Genomic DNA, 17,235 nt, shown 5'->3' on the forward strand with positions numbered 1-17,235 from the left:
TAGGTGCAAATGAGGAACTTTGGGACCATCTCTACACAGGATTTGGTACCCGAAATATCACCAGGAAAGGTGAATCCTCCTCAAAGGCACTCCTTTCTGTTTCAGTACCACTGGGAGAGGCAAAGCGTGAAGGCACTCTACCTCCCCAGGGGTTGGGTGCTGACAGCATTGACCGCCAGTGAAAAGGTGGAGACACCACAGGGCAGGGAGGTGAGGAGTCTAAGGAGAGGTTTAGTAGGACTGGTCTTGCTTAACATAACATTTATTTAAAACCAAGTATGTTAATTTTCAGTCGAAGTTTTTTACCATCGCACCAATTCTCTGACTACAGTTGCATGTTCCAACAATTCGGGTCCATTCTGACATGAATTTCCCTGAGTTAGCGCAGACCCCAGAAGAGTGCTCTCACTTCAGATGCCAGGAGCAGGAGGGGTCCCCAGGCTACCCACACTTATGCCTGGCAGACTATAGATTTGGGGGTTCCTATGACTCTCCCCTAAGTTCGATAATTCACTAGAATGTCTCACAGAACTCAGGAGAGTATGTTACCTAGGATTACTGGCTTATTTCAAAGGATACAACTCAGGAACAGCCAAATGGCAAAGAAACATGGTGGAAGGGGGTTGGAGGTTGGCGCAGAGCTTCCACACCCTCCCTGAGAGCGCCACCCTCCCAGCCTCTCAATGTGCTCACCAGCATGTGGTCTCTGTGAACCCTATCGTTCAGGGGGTTTTATTGATGTTTCATACAGATTAGTCATGACTAATTAAATCAGTGGCCATTGGTGACTGGACTCAAGCTCCAGCCCTTCTCCTCAGCCCAGAGCGAGCTCCTCCCAGGCTGACTTCTCCAGGAACCGGCCCCCATCCCGAAGCTACCTGTGGGCCCACCCAGAGAACCCTCATTAGCATAAGATCAGGTGCGGTTGAAAGGGCTTTCCTAAGAATGACAAAAGGCACTCTTATCACTTCGGAAATTCCAAGGCTTTTAGGAGTCCTGTGCCAGGAAGAGGACAAAGACCACAGTTTTAATTATGCCACAGATCCCCTGATGTTGTTCTTACTTAAATATCACAGTTTTCAGAGCTGGAAAGGGGAAAGTGGGGGACTGGGGACCTTCTCCATAAGTCTGGTGTTTCTGTGGCTCCGAAGCCCTTGAATCTTTTCTGTCCAATTCCAGTGTGTCTTCGGAACTATCCTATCCACCCCCAACAAGGAAGGTTCCTTAGGGTTGCAAGCCCTTCCCTTCTTTTCTGATGCTTTCTATCCTTCGCCTTCAACAGCAACCAGATTGAGCCTTTCCCCTCCCAGAGCTCTCCCTACCCCCTGGTGTGGTCCGTGTGGGGTCAATTCCTTGCCGGGCTATTTGCGGGATGGGAGGATCTGCTGTCTGAGGTCTTGATCAGAACACTCAACAGAGGGGGAGACGTCACACCCTGCTTCGCTATTAGCGCTGAAGGAACACAGCCCAGACTCCCCTCGCTCACCTGCAGCCCCCCACCTCCCTTCCGGCTGTCCATCTCCTCATTCCTCTGCTGTCCAGCCACAGGGGCTTTTCCACCTCTTGCCCCCTTTCCCCCAAGGTCAGCTTCTCTTCATACTTTTCCATCAGTCACAAACATTTATCGGATCGCCCTGTCTGCCGTGCTCTGTGCTGGACACCAAGGGAGCTCAGGGGAAGGAGGCATGAGCTCTGCCCTCAGGGCACTGCCTCTCTCCCTCCTTTGTAACAATGGTCAGGCAGGCTCCGGGCCTTCCCTGAGGCATCCCTCACTGCCCTCAACTACAGGCCTACCTCCTCCCAGCCTCTCACCCACTTGGCATCTGGCACCACTTCCTTGTCCTGACATCCCGTCGGGTTTCTGTGTCTCCCCAGCTAGAGGCACAGACGGACTTTCTCCATTCACCCCCGCGTTCTCGTGTCAGCCATGGAACAGTGCCCCGCTGCGCTCTCCAGTGAGTCAGGTGGGTGAGGAGGAAGAACGCGCCCAACGGGTACGCAGGAGGGCAGATGTTAGGAAGGGAACAAACAACCTGAGGTGGGCAGTGGAATGCTAGTCTGATGGCATGTCCGAGGAACCCCTTGCTCCTCCCACCCTGGAGGTCACACAAGGTCGGGTCCTGCGTCATAAAGAGCTGTTCCTTACATTGAAAAATGAGAGGACAACACACCCTTGCTGAAAATTTGAAACTGTCCATTGCATTTATTTCCATGTTTTAATACACGTCATGGACTTGCCATATAGAGGGGATGTCATGGGGGCCACCTGATTGGAAAGAGGGACAGGGAGCCTAAGACAGAGAAACTCACTCAGCCACCCCAGAGCACAGGGATGCTAAGAGAGGTGTCCCCTCCGAGCCACCCTCAGCCACGACTGGCTCCACTTTCATGGCCTCTTCTGCCCTGTTCCGTTCTGGTTCCAGGTGAACTTGGGAGTCGAGTTGGCAGCATCACTGTACTTAACCAGCGTGAGTCTGGGTGCCTGAGGGAGGTGCTTGCCTGGAGGGTTGCCATCAGAACAAGGCCCCGTATATGGAATGTTCTCTCTGAGCCAAGGATTGTGCTGACAGCTTTACATATACGTCACTTCACTCTGAGCCTGCCAGGTAGTGTCAGCAGTTACCTTTGTTGAACAGGTGAGGACCCTTATGCTTGGCAGGGTTACTGAACTGCCCAGGGGGTCACTGCTAGAGGGAGGCAGAACTGTTCCAAATTCAGATCCGTCAGATTCCAGAGCCCCTAGTGGTGATGACCATGTGACCCTCTGCTGCTTGGAATCCTTAGACTGTTCTGGATGACCTTCCACATGGAGGACATAATTTAATTCTATGGACTAATGCTCTGAGGCAAAGTGGGTAGTGTTAACTCTGGAAGCGGTGACTTGTCTGGGGTTCTGTGGCCAGTGCAGTGCAGAGGCTCAACACTTCCCCTCACAGCCCGTACTGGGAGATTGTAGTGAATGCTGGTCATGCTGGGGTGGGAGGGTAGAGGGGTGGGTGGTTACGCCAAGGTAGGGGTAGCCTGGTTCTTAGCAATCTGAGAAGAAAGAGAGGGACAGTCCTGAGCCCACAGATAAGGGTTCTGTCTCTCTGATCTCCCATTTTCCTCACCTAAAGAGTGGTCCTAATAGTAACATCCACCTTACAGAAGGAAATGGCAGAAGTAACCTGCTTGGTCAGGAGGGAAGGGGCTATTGTCGAAGCAAAGGCCAGCCACACACTGATGCTACTTACTGCTCAGGCCACCGTTTCTACCAGGCACCTGCTGCAGGCCCAGCCCCAGCGCTGGTAGTACACCAGGTGTAAGCAACGATGCCAGAGAGTGATTCAGACAGGTCTGGCTTTGGCCTCCAAGACTTAGGACCGAAGTTGAGAGGAAAACCACTGCTACGATTCAGTAGTAACACTGCAGGTAGGTCAAGGGATGGACGTGTTTGTAGGACGGTGTCTGTGAACAAAGGGATCATGATCAATTTCTGGTAGAGACAATGGGATGGAGGGGGTTGCTAGTGATGTAGATGGGGGGGAAGGGGGTTGGGCAGGGCTGGTTTTATGGAGATGGGATTTCAGGAGCTTGGAGAGCTGAGCATGTGACCAACGTGAGATTCTGGGAGACAGTTCAGTATCTCTACAACATTGATAAGATCGTCAAGGAGTTGTTTTAAAACCAAAGGTATTAGTCTACATTTATTCTTTCACTTCAAGACTGACAGGTGTGATCTTTGTAGTGAGATTTTCTCTTTTTCTTCTGAAAGAGCTTGGGCTCTTATCACTGGCCCACAACTTCTCAAATTCCTTGAGGACTAAGGTAGCAGGGAAATAAATGAACAAAGGGATGAACAAGTGAGTGCAATATACACAGAATGTTCCTCCGGCACCCGGTATGTTCTCAGTGAGTCTCAAAGCGGTAGGTGGTGGTAGAGGTTGGGAGAGCAAGCCCTAGAGTTGGACTGTTTGTGTTGGAGTCCTGCCACTTACTGATGTGTGACCCTGGGTGGGTCACTTTAAACATTCCGGGCCTCAGTTTCCATTTTTGTCACCTGGAGCTGGTAATGGTACCGAGCTTATACGGTTGTTATGCGGATTAAATGAATGAATCCATTTAAACACATGCTACAATGCCTGGCACATAGTGGGCATTCAAAAAAAGTTAGCTATTGGGGCACCTGGGTGGCACAGCGGTTAAGCATCTGCCTTCGGCTCAGGGCGTGATCCCGGCGTTCTGGGATCGAGCCCCACATCAGGCTCCTCTGCTATGAGCCTGCTTCTTCCTCTCCCACTCCCCCTGCTGTGTTCCCTCTCTCGCTGGCTGTCTCTGTCTATGTCAAATAAATAAATAAAATCTTAAAAAAAAAAGTTAGCTATTAATATAAAATTATTTTATCAATTTATTCGTTTAATCATGGATGGAAAATTCCCATGCTTGTGGGCAGTCAGCATAAGTGAGTGAACTGGGGGAGCTGAAGCGTATGATCTAAAGGGGAGACTGATGTCAAGGGGAACTTGGGGCCAGCGGATTTCCATAATCTCCCCCTGGGTAGTGTCACTCCAGGTGCCAGCATGGCTCCTGAAAAAGTAAAGACCTTTTACATTTTCTTCTCAAGCTTTTATTTATTCCTTTACTTCTCAAAACCCTGACTTTGGGAGGGCCGGCCCTTGGCTAGATCTAGAGCTGCGTTTTGTTCTCCGTACGTTCTGAGCCCTGTACCAGCCAGGTGGCCGGCGCCCACTTCCCCTTTCCTCCAGGTCCCGCGTACAGCATGTTTCTTTCAATCACAGACCTGAAGGAAGGGCCTCGAAAACTCAGAGTACCCCGGTGCGTCACCCTTCCCACGGTGAAGTGCAAATGAGAGGAGTGACTCTGCAGAGGTTGAATTTGGGGCGTCTGCAACGCGCGCAGGGGCGGAGCGGGCTCTCCCCGGCTGACCCTGTCTCACCAGCAGGTGGCGGTCTATCTTCCAGGCTTGCGAGGTTCCCAGCCAGAAACTTGAACGGGATGTTGATGCCACTGCGAAAGAGGAGCACAGCCCAGTCTCCTCGAGCCGAGCTGTCGGCATCCGCGAAAAAGTGGGGAGAGAAGAGAGCGGACTCCCTGCTGGAGTCACTCAAGGATTCAAACACTACGAGCTTCATTCGGGAAGGCTTCAGAAGGGGTGAGTACTGAGAAGCGCACGAAAAAGGGAGTGTTGTCCTTCTCTTAGGGCATTGTCCTTGGCTTGCATTGAATGATCTCCGACCCTCTGGGAAGGACATTTCTGGAAGGGAGCTGCCTGATCAGATGGATGGAGCGCGGGAAAGAAGCCCGGGAAGCTGGTGCCTGCGCCCCCGGAGCGCTGCAGCGGGAGGAGCGCCTATTCCCTTCCGCCAGATGGCGCTCTCTGGCTTTCCCTCGGCTTCCCGCTCCAGTCCCTGGAGGGTGCCGCCGCAGCGGCCGCTCTAGCCGACCCGTGCGGGCTCTGTGGTTCCGGGCGGAAGTGAGGCGCCGAGCGGAACGGCCTCTGGTGACATTTTCTCCGGGCGGCGCGGACGAGTGAAGGGACTTGGTGGTGGAGGCTTTGGAGGTGGCGAGATTCGCTTTAGCCTCGGCGTGGCTTTGACCGCGACCCTCTGCTCGCCGCCGGGGCTTGTGCTGAGGAGGAGAAGGCGGCGGTGGCCGTCGCGTCCCTAGTCACCGCGGCCGGGGGAGTCCCGGCCGGGGGGTCGGTGCGTGCCCCGACGGGGCGCGCGGAGCGGGCGAGGAGGTGCAGAGCTGCCGCGGAGCGCAGGTGAGCCGGGAAGGTGCGCAGGGCTGGGGCCCGGCTGCCGGTCAAGCGGTGGGACCAGGCTGCGTCCCGGGGAGGGGTCGGGTTTGGGTCGGATGGGTGCGGGCCGCGGGTGTGGGCTCCGCGGCGCCCGGGCGCCGGGGTCGTGACGGGCCCGGCCGGCGGGCGCAGAGTGTTCTCGCCCGGACTTGGCGGGAGGCACGGCCCGGGTGGGGGCTCCCGACAAGCGGAATCACTGGACGCCTTGTTCGTCCGCCCGCCGGTGACCCTCGGGTCCTCCCGGCGCGGCCGAGCTGGCGGGCGGAGCTGCCGGGCGGAGCTGCCTCTCCCTTTCCCCGGGCCGCGCGGGTCTCTCTCCTTGGGGGCTGAGGAGGCTGGAGGTGCCGCCGTGCAGGGGAGCGGCTTTTCGGCCCCGGAGTTATCTTCACGCAACTTTCCGGCGCCCCGGCCCGTGGGAGAAGCGGCGGCGGTAGCCCTGCCAACTCTGCCAGCTCCGCGAGCTGGGATCTGGCGCCGAAACCTGCCCCTGCTCGCGGGAGCACGGGCGGGCGCCCCAGCGCCGCGGTTGCTGTGGCCTAGGAAGAGGGAGAAAAGGCTTCCTTTGGCTGGCGCCGCCTGTCTCTCGGCGCTTCTATTACCTACGGTCGGCAGACGCCGCCAGTTGATGGGGAGGGATGTGTCAGCCTCCAAAATTGACCTCTTCTGGAGAGTTTGTCAACTTTTTGTAGAAAATCGGCGCAGATGTAAACTGACGGGCCCCAATTAAAGATCATTGTCTTCTTTGACTCTTCTCGGGGAGTTTTCACTTCTCCCCAGGTAGCACTTTATGCTTCGTAATTTCTTTGTTTTGGCACCGACCTCAGTTTATTGTTGGGGCCGTAGCCCCCACGAGAAACCGTAGGTCATCCATTCTTTTAAGTCCTCTTCTCCGCTGTCGCAGAATAGAGGCTCGCAGGTTGAAGGAATGAACCTCTCTCTACTTGTTCTTCCAGATCGAACCGCCTGAGCAGTTTATGCTTAGATCTGCTTTTCATTTCTTGACTGAGCTTTTGCTTTCTGAATGCATCCACCCAGTAGGATGAAAATCCCACTGATGATGCTTTGTCAAGGTTGGACCTCTTAATTACAATACATCTGGCAGTTTTGCTTAGGCTATTATTGTGTAGTGTCGTTGGGCACATGCTAACAGTTTGAATCACTCCCTTTCTTCTCCTGGGATATTTTAAGGATGGAGGCTATTAACTTTCTAATGTAGTTTTGCTGATCCAGACAATCTGGATTCCTCCAGTAAGAGCATTGCCTTTTGGTTTAACAAGCATTTTTAGAGGCCTACAATTGATAGTTATTACCTGATGTCCTGAGGAGTCACAACGCTAACCGTTTGTTAGTGGTAAGTGTAATATTTTGGCCGTCTAATCTGGCCAATACAGTGCTTAGTTTAGTCCTTTGTGCACAGTAGGTGCCCAGTAAATATAAAATTGAGTTAAATTTTAATTCAGGAAACAAAGATGGAGTTTACTGCAATGACCTATGCTGCTTTAAAAAGAATCTTAGTGAAATTTCATGAGTTCCATTGAGAAATAAAAATATTTTTAGCCATTTTTAAATTAGAGTGCTTTTTAGTATCACTGTACTCTTAAAACCTCAAACCATGTTAAGTTTTCATAACGTTAACGTTTTGTAGATGTAAACTTCAATACAAGTGTATACAAGTGTATACAACATGAGAGGCAGAGAGAAACTTCAAGGTAATTATACCTAAAGCATCAGCTAAATGATTTCTTAGTGACAGCATTTTTTCTGACTCCTTTTTGTGAAAAAGGAGTGGAGTTGGAAGCTTTCCCCAGTGCTAGCTTCATATTACCTTCACAGTGTAGTTGTTACATTACTAATTTAGTTATATTACTCTTAAATGCATTTATGAAAGTGTCCTAATGCTCTTTGTCTTATGCTCTTCGTGATTAATCCAGGATCTGTATATTAAAGATAAATTCAGCTTAAATTTTAGTGCAGTTTTGTTGGAACTGAGTGCTGAGTGTATGTTATTTTATAAGTGACATTGGTACTTCAAGTCTCCTTACTATCTGACTAGTAACTTCTAGCCTGTGTAACTTGTAAACTCATTATTCAAGGAGTTGTTTTGCTGGTATCTTCAATCCTACGGTTTTGTTCTGACGTCTGCATGAGTAAACTTGATGTATGTGCAATTAGAATGGTTTTGTTCTTTCTTTTTAAAGTTTGGATTTGGTATATACTAGAGACCCAAACTGTACGTTTGTAATTTTGGCTAATCATCTTAGGCTTTCCCAATTTTCCTGTATGTAACTAGGGATGTGAAAACAAATGTATATTCATGTTTATATGCTTAAAATCGACAGTACTTGAGAAAACCTATAAAAGATTAAAAATGTTCTACTTTTAAAATTTTTATTTTTTAAGTAAATGTTACACCCAACGTGGGGCTCAAACTCATGATCCCGAGATCAAGAGTCACATGCCCTATGGATTGAGCCAGCCAGGTGCCCCTCAAAATGTGCTGTTAATGTGTTTTCTTTTGAACTATACTGATTATAGTATTCTCTGTTATTTTAGGAAAGAACCTGGGGCCAAATAAATTTTCTTGGATAGCTGTAGTAAAAATGACATAGACATATTAATAATTGGGGAAGAGCTATTGAAAACTTTGAGAAAACAGAGGACAACACATTCAGGTGGAACCTCTTTATTCTCACAACACTAATTTAGTGATTGCTTACTGTGTGCCACCAGTGCTCTAGTTGCTAGAGATAATACTGGGGAATAGGACTGACAAGGTCCTGATGCTAAAGAACTTAAACATTTAAACCTGAGTTTGAGATGAGTTTTCAGGTGGGCATTCCAGGCTAGGCAACAGCTTACCCCAAGTCATGAGTATTAATCCTGACTGGTTAAGTGTGGCCAGTGCCTTGAGTTTACAGAGGGATAGATGTGAAGGTACCTTAGTGTGCTAAAGTGTTATTTTCTTCTTTTAGGGGAAAAAAGCTCAGGTGGAATATGAAGGATGTGATAGGCATTCCTTTTGAAAGATTTTCTTCATCCTTACGTTCAGTGAGTAGAAATGTTACTGGTTTAATTTTATTATTATTACTGTTTTAGAGGGAGCAAGCGAGTGAGTGAGCAAGCGAGCGGAGAGGGGCAGAGGGAGAAGGGGAGAGAGAGAATCTTAAGCAGGCTCCATACTCAGTGTGGAGCCTAACGCTGGGCTTAATCTAGGACCCTGAGATCATGACCTGAGCCTAAATCAAGAGTCAGACACTCAATCTACTGAGTCACCCATGTGCCCCACCGCTTTTCATTTTTTATTTTGGGTTGATTCTTATTTGTCAGACTAATTTGATAGTTATTTTTCTTTAGTTTTTAAATTCCAGTCTTAAATTTAAATTTGATTGTTGTGAAACTTTTCTAAATCCTTTTAGGGTTTATCTTTAATTGCACCTACATTCCTTACTCTTTCAGGGCTCATAATAGGGGAAATAAACAGTGTTTTCTGATTCTGTGTGGGCAGCCTCTCAGCACAAATGGGATTGATGTTCAGTCAGTTTTCACACTCAGCCTACAGGTCCTTGTGGTAAAAGGAAGGAGCAGGGTGAAACTAAGAAGTATTTTATATTCCTTCTATACATCTGGGCTAAGGGAGGAAATGTGTGTTAAATATATTATACATATTTTTCGTAACATATTAGTAGCAGATGATAATAGTGAATGTGATTTAAAAATAACATAAAGTAACCACTATGACTCAGATTTGATGATTGTCCTGTTTAGGATTTGTGGCTTTATAGTGTTCATTTTGAGTTTTGTTTCTGTTCTCTTTCATGTCTTTACTCAAAACAAGAACCTCCGATTCTGTCACTTAGTACCTGAAAGAAAGATGTTATAAACCCCAAAATTATTAATTTGACTTGATTCAATTTTAAAACTACTTGGGTGGGTATTTTCTCTTTAGATTAATTAAAAGTAGAAACCTACCCCGGAACTGACTTATTTGTATGTGGGAGTGTTTATATCTGGTTAAATCAGAAGCCCATTTACTGAGTACTTAGGTGCCAGGTGGGGACAGGTAGAAAGATGAAAGAAACAATTTCTTTGTAAGGTACCCAAATCTAGTGAACCAGATGACCTCTAAGTTTCTTTCCTGCCCTAAAATGTGAAGAAAAGTAGGGTCTAGCAGAAAAAGTACTGTATAGCAAAGTGTAGTATGGAGTTAGTCTTTATAAAATCATTTTAAATAAGGTATTTGAGAATGACAACCCCCCCATATGACATTTTTCTTAAATAGGTCTCTAAGTGTGAAAGAAAATGATTGGAGACTTGAGTGTTCTTGTTTGTACAGAGTTCATTTACAAAATACTTTTTCCTCTGCCTGGAATTCAAGTCCATGTATTAGTAAATTAGTTTTGATTGTTCAAAGAGCAACAAAGTTAAATCTTTTAAAACGCAAAGCACTCATTCCTAAGAATGTGGATAAACTAGGCTCGTGCTTAGGTAATCTAGAATTTTAAGTTTTCATTACCATGGTAAACATTAGGGAAACAAGGTACTGACCAGAGTGTCCAGAAGTTATTTTATACTGAGTTGTCTGGTTTAAAAAAAATAACTTTTATGGTGTTCTGAGTCAGCATTTTGCTAGGTGCCTTATAATTAGAGAAAGGTATTGTTGGGGATAGGGAAGTTGGGTGTGGACTAAAACTCTGGGAAAACAGGACTGTTTTCCTTTCTGTATTAAGAACAAAAACCTCATGTGGTTAAGATTTTAAGTGGTATCCTGTCTGCCCTAGTTTTAACCTAGCATAGAAGCATAGTTTATTCTTACATCAGTGCTTTACCATCAAGGGTTTCCCATTATTTAACTCTACAGTCCGTCAAATAATTGCTATGGTAGGTTTTGGCACCATTTATCTTGGGGACCTCAGGTCCTAGCATGTGGTGACCCATCTTTATCCCATCTTTATGTGTACCATATCCTGAGGGAGATAGAAATGGCCAAAGCAGCGATCTTGGAGGAAATCTAGAACCACTGTTTTAAAGTATTCTTGATTTACACTGATGGTGCTTTTGAGTACTTAGAGGGTCTCATATTAGCCATGGTGCATTCTTTGCATTTGGTAACTTCCTTGTCTCTTGATGCTGGTTTATTCACAGCCTGGGGCTGGGCCAGTACATGTCAGTAGTAGTAGTATCTGCAACATGAAGTGATTTGAGCAGCCATTATCACTCTTGGCCTATTTATAGAACTTGTATCAGTGGAGAAAAGGTTGGCTGGCAAGCAAGCAAAGCTGCTCTCTTCCCGTGGTTGCAGTTTCACAATTTGTATTTCAGTCTGGGTGGGCCAAATCCATTCAGCTGCATTAATTTTTAGTGTTCCTTTTCTGTACTCCAGTCTTTTAGCACTGCAGTTTGTCAACTTCACTCATAAAGGAAAAAACCTAAATATTCTCACACTGAAAATAATTAGCAATAATTCCTTACTATCCTGTGATATTTAGTGTTCAGATTGCTCCATTGTCTCGTAAATGTATTTTATACTTATTCAGACTGAGTCAAATGAGGTCTGTGTATTGTTTGGTAATCTAAAGGTTCCCCCTACATTTTTTCCCCTGGCAAATTATTTGTTGAAGAAACAGTTTTCCCCATTCAAATTTGTCTGTTACATTCCTCTGATGGTTTTAAAAATGTTCCTCTGTCCGATTGGTCTCTTATTATTTGGTATTAGGTTTAGAGGCTTGATCAGATTCAGTTTCTGTAATACATGTTGTTGTTTTTTAAGATTTTATTTATTTATTTCACAGAGCACACACACACAAGCAGGGGGAGCAGGAGAGGGAGAAGCAGGCTCCTTACTGAGCAGGGAGCCTGATGTGGGGCTCGGTCACAGGACCCTGGGATCGTGACCCAAGCTGAAGGCAGACACTTAACTGACTGAGCCACTCAGGTGCCTCTGTAATGTATATTGTTTCTCCTTTTTCTTGTTTTTCTTGTTTGTTTCTTCTTTTTCTTTGAAGGGGCAAAAATATACCTTATAGATGATGTTGAGTAGTTGCATCAGGAGGCACATAATGTTTGGTTCTCTGTGGTGTTAGCAGCTGTTGATACTCATTGCTGAGCTGTATTACTTAATTACTCCTAATTCCTCGCTCTAAATGCCTTTCATCATTCTCAGTTCTGAGGCTTTTATGCTGTACCTTGTTTATAGCCTCTTCAGCCTCTTCCTTTTGAGAGCTAAGGGAAGGGATGAGTTGCTCTGGAGAAGAGGGCTATTTCTGCTACATTGTAATATTGTAGGGGTTTTTATTTCAGTCCTGATCTTTGGTTCCTGCAGTGTTCATATTATCCATGCTACCTACGACCTCTCAGTGGGAAACTAACCCCAAATCCAACAAATATTCAAAAGATGTCCTTTGGGAGCAAAATTTGAGATGTTGGTGCTTACTAAGAGTGCTGTTGTTAAAGTAAGTTAGTGGGCGCCTGAGTGGCTCAGTTGGTTAAGCGACTGCTGTTGCCTCGGGTCATGATTCCAGGGTCCTGGGATTGAGTCCTGCATCGGGCTCCCTGCACAGCGGGGAGTCTGCTTCTCCCTCTGCCCCTCTCCTCCACTCATGCTCGCATACGCGCTCTCTCTCAAAAATAAATAAATAAAATCTTTTAAAAATTTAAAAAAATGGGGGCTCCTGGGTGGCACAGCGGTTAAGCGTCTGCCTTCGGCTCAGGGCGTGATCCCGGCGTTTGGGGATGGAGTCCCACGTCGGGCTCCTCCGCTGGGAGCCTGCTTCTTTCTCTCCCACTCCCCTGCTGTTTTCCCTCTCTTGCTGGCTGTCTCTCTGTCACATAAATAAATAAAATCTTTAAAAAAAAAAAGTTAATTTTTCTATTTTAAAAGATTTGGCAACATCACTGTTAGAGATATAATGGACTCTCTTCCTAGCACTGAACATCTGGGGAGAGGGGGCTTTGTTTTAATTTTTAGTAAGATAATGCTGCTTTTACCATATTTGTGTTATGTTGCCTGAGAAATTTAGTTTCGTAGTGTCTGCTTTTTGCATCTTTATGCATAAGTTTACAAATTTATATACAGTATTCTAACTAAGGAAACAGATTTACGAGGCTATTAGTGGTGTCTCTTTTTGTCTTATGTTTTTATGTGGAAAGATGAGAGTTATGCTGTCAGAAATCATGTTGACTCTATGTAATGGAATACATTTTTATATACAAGTTGATAGTGCTGTTAAGCAAACAAGGGGTTTCATTAGTGGTCTTGGTGATTTTTAAAAATGATTCTGTTCATCAGTTTAACAAACATTTATTAAATATTATGTATTAGGGGAAAACATTATTTATTAGGAACTGAGTGAACCGAAGACGAGGAACATAATCCCCGTTTTCAAAGGAGATTGCAGTATAACGGGGCTATAGGGGGGTGAGTAAAAACATTTGCACAAGTAACTGGTTTCTTTTTATTGCTTTCTTCATAATGTGCTGTTTCCCTCCTCCCCCATGTTTAAGATTAACTCTTAATTTCTTGGGCTTAAATTTTCTCAGTCTTTGGTGTGTGTGTGTTTGCTTTAAAAACCACTCTCCTAGCAGTGTATGCGTTGTGTGCCAGTCAGAAAAAACAGGTAATAATTATAAGGTGCTAATTTTTTTGGATATTATTATGATTCTCTCCCACCGTTAGATTGTCATATTATCTGTTCTGATATCCAGCTTGTCTGACACTGTAGAGTCACTTTATAATCTTTTGACAGTTGCCCACACCAGCAGGAAGTAGGCATAGAAAACATTTTGAAAGCCCTGCTTCATTCTAGTTTTATCTTCTTGGGTTGCAGTTTGTCTCTTGGTCTCTGTCTTCTGTTATGTTTATATTTTAAAAAGTAAAACAATGGGAAGCTTCAAAACACCTTAACGTGGGCTTGCTTTTTTTTTTTTTTAAGCTTTTAGGTGTAGGGTGGGCGAGGTTTGGCAAAGAGCTTAGAAAGTGGTTTTAAGGACTCATAATTGATTTTCATGGATTTTGTTTTTTTGAAACCTTGGTCTCAATTATTAGGAAAGTTAACTACTACTTAAAGTGAGTCAGTAGAATATGCAAGCTGTAATCTATTTTGTATCTTAACTGTCTTGGAGGCAGAAGTTTCTACTCTCCTAGAATTAAGCTACATTGTTGTTGGTGGTCTCATTTATTATTATTTTTTTTTAAGTTTCATTCATATAAGAAGTGTTATTACAACAGTGTAAAAGTCCAGTTGCTTTGAGTTTTAGTGCTAGGAGAGTGCATCATTTTTGGATCATAGATTGAGTGATAAATGCATAGTTGAGGGGTGCCTGGCTGGCTCATTCAGTAGAGCGTGTGACTTGATCTCAGGGTTATAAGTTAGAACCCCACGTTGGGTATAGAGATTACTTAAAAATTATTATTTTTTTAAATAGAAGAGCCTCTTTTATTGATTTTTTTTTTTTTTTAGGGGGGAAGGGGCGGAGGGAGAGAGAGAGAGAACCTTCTTACCCAGCACGGAGCCCACATGGGTCTCATCTCAAAACCCTGAGATCATGACCTGAGCTGAAATCAGGAGTTGGATGCTTAACCAACTGAGCTACGTGGTTGCCCCCAAAATAAAAAGTCCTTAAAAAAACCCCAAACAAATAAAAACCTGAACGAATACATATAACTGAATATTTAAACTGTAAGGCAGCTAACAGTTTTCGGATTTCAAAGCTAAACCAATGAAAAAAATAACTTTAAAAAATTTGCTAGACTGCTGTGAGGCTATTTGGACTGCACTTCCCTTGCTTAATAACTCCTTCCCTTCTTTATATGGCATAGTTTTTACTTTTTTTCTTTTTTAAAGATTTTATTTTTATTAGAGAGTGGGAGAGCAGACTCCCTGCTGAGCAGAGACCCCCCCCCCTTTGCAGTATGGAAAAGTATACTGCTTTTTTCAGATATAAAGATACCAAAGAGATGGTGGTTGTGTGGTTTCTATAAAGTGAATAAAAACAATGGATATTTGTTTTTAGGGAAAGTTATCAAAGGAGTAACCTTGTTTACCTTCTTAAGTGTAAAATTTAGATATATTTTGATTTATACAAAAGATTTTTTGTTGTTAATGTTGATTTATTTTTTTAGTAAACTTTACAGCCAACATGGGACTTGAACCCATGACCCCAAGATCAAGAGTTGTACACTCAGGGTGCCTGGGTGGCTCAGTCAGTTAAGTATCTGCCTTTGGCTCAGGTCATGATCCCAGGGTTCTGGGGGGAGCCCCCCCACCTGCTTCTCCCTCTCTCTCTGCCAGGCCCTCCCCCTGATTGAGTGCATGCTCTCTGTCAGATAAATAAAATCTTAAAAAAAAAAAATTGCACATTCTTCCAGCTAAACCAGCCAGGTGCCCCACAAAAGACGTATTCTGGTGTAATTGTGAAAATTGTGGGTAGAACCAAACCGTGAAGTGGCTTAGTATTTATTTAAGCATTAATAGCTTATATTAATTGAGCCATAGATTTAAGTAAGGAAAAAATGGCATGTCATTTGCATTTCCTATAGCTGCTATTAAGAAAAAATTGTTACTTAAGCCTTTATCATTGTATATATCTGAAAGGCATGTGTTAAGCTAATATGATGCATTTGTAAATAAAGTTAGTGCTGAAGTAAAGGGTAACCGCACTTGTTGCAGAGTTTGTCCTTAAAATTTTTAAATGATTGGGAAATTATTTAAAAATAAGGGATTTTAAAATGTCAATGTTTGAAAAAGCAAAATGTCCTCAGGATTCTATTTTAATGAAACTTTTTATTTATTTATTTATTTATTAAGATTTTATTTATTTATTTGACACAGAGAGAGACAGCCAGTGAGAAAGGGAACAGAAGCAGGGGGAGTGGTTGAGGAAGAAGCAGGCTCCCAGTGGAGTAGGGAGCCCCATGTGAGGCTTGATCCCAGGGACCTGGGATCATGCCCTGAGCCGAAGGTAGACACTTAATGACTGAGCCACCCAGGCACCCCTGAAACTTATTTTTAAAAAATGGTATCCACAGGCCACAGCAAAATCTTTTCCTTAATAAATACTGAATATAAATATGTTGTTAAACAAATATTAAGTGCCTGAAGGTTTTGGGTATTTTTATAGATGCTGCAGATACAGTAATCAATGGGACAAATCCCCTGCCCTCTTGTATCTCATATTCTATGAAGCAGACAGACAATAAACTATAAACACAAATGAGCAAGGTAATTTTAGACTCCTTTTGAAAAATAGAGAATAATGGGGTATGGGTGAGAGAGGAGGTGTTTTAATATATTTATATACTTAGTATATATATTTAGTATATTTATAGAAGTCTTTTAAAGGTGAGTTTGAATTGAGATCTGAAATAAAAGAGCGAGCCAACTTTCAAAAGAGCGATGGGGAGTGCTTTCCTGGTAGTGGGAACAGCAAGTGCGAAATCCCCTGAATCAGAAAAGATCTTAGCATGTTGAAGAATTTGGAGCCTACTGAAGCAAAGTGATGCTGAAGTGAGACTTGAGCAACACATGCCTTGTAGGCATTAAAAAAATGTAAGGGGGGCACCTGGGTGGCTCATTCATTAAGCGTTTGCCTTCGGCTTGGGGTGTTGAGCCCCGCATCAGGCTCCCTGCTCCGCTGGGAGCCTGCTTCTTCCTCTCCCACTCCCCCTGCTTCTGTTCCCTCTCTCGCTGGCTGTCTCTCTCTCTCTGTCAAATAAATAAAAAAAAAAAAAAAAAAAAAAAAAAAAAAAAAAAAAAAAGTAAGGAGACGTATATAGAGAAACTGTAGGTCTAGGCAAGGAGTCGTCTTGTTTACCTTCTTCAGTGTACAGGTAGATGTACCTTGATTCACACAGAAGAGATATTCTTGTATATTTATGGGCAAAACCCAAATTTTAAATATCAAGCCTCAAATATATTAGGAAAGCTTATTTTAAAGGAGTCTGTATGAGAGCCTTATCTTTAAAATGTAAAACCTAAATGATCTTTTGTAAAGATCCAGATGTTCAGAACTTTCATTTGGTTAAAGGAGGCTACTTGCGTAGCACAATCTAGTCTTAGCTAAGAAGCAGGTTGGAAATTCAGAAACTGTTCTAAATATATCTATCTAAATCTATCTAAATATATCTTGGCCATTGACCTACATATTCTTTTCTTAGAAATGAGGATTATATATTTCAGGTTAACTATGAGCAATAATTAATAAAAATAATTAAAATGTTCTGGAAACCTAAATGGAATTGTTTAGGTAGTTGACAGTGTAGATAGACCACTTATTGTGTGTATCTTTTTAAATTATAGCTTTATAAAAAACCTACAAGTAGGCAATAAAACAGTCACCAGTTTTTAAAAATAGTGACTGAAGCATTCTTTTAGTAGGCTTTTCATTTGAAATCACCTGTCTTTTTTGCTTTTCTTTATTTATATATATATTTTATTTTT

The 17,235-nt window shown here is 44.1% G+C and overlaps 1 protein-coding gene across 9 annotated transcripts in view; it reads left to right on the forward strand.

The window, feature by feature from the left end:
- The first annotated feature begins 4,985 nt into the window (after positions 1–4,985).
- The window catches only part of C14H18orf25 (chromosome 14 C18orf25 homolog), a 99,395-nt gene continuing 87,145 nt past the window's right edge, over positions 4,986–17,235 (forward strand). For 4 of the 9 annotated variants that reach the window (XR_004620477.1, XR_004620478.1, XM_034643210.1 and 1 more), the window contains exon 1: positions 5,218–5,764. The gene's annotated coding sequence lies outside the window, so the exon portion shown is untranslated. Of the gene's footprint in view, positions 5,153–5,214; positions 5,765–8,772; positions 8,849–17,235 lie in introns of those variants that run through there. The other 5 variants (XM_034643211.1, XM_034643212.1, XM_002918121.4 and 2 more) reach the window with 5 other exon arrangements.

This window comes from Ailuropoda melanoleuca, chromosome 14 (assembly GCF_002007445.2).
Source record: "Ailuropoda melanoleuca isolate Jingjing chromosome 14, ASM200744v2, whole genome shotgun sequence".
Classification (NCBI taxonomy): Eukaryota; Metazoa; Chordata; class Mammalia; order Carnivora; family Ursidae; genus Ailuropoda; species Ailuropoda melanoleuca.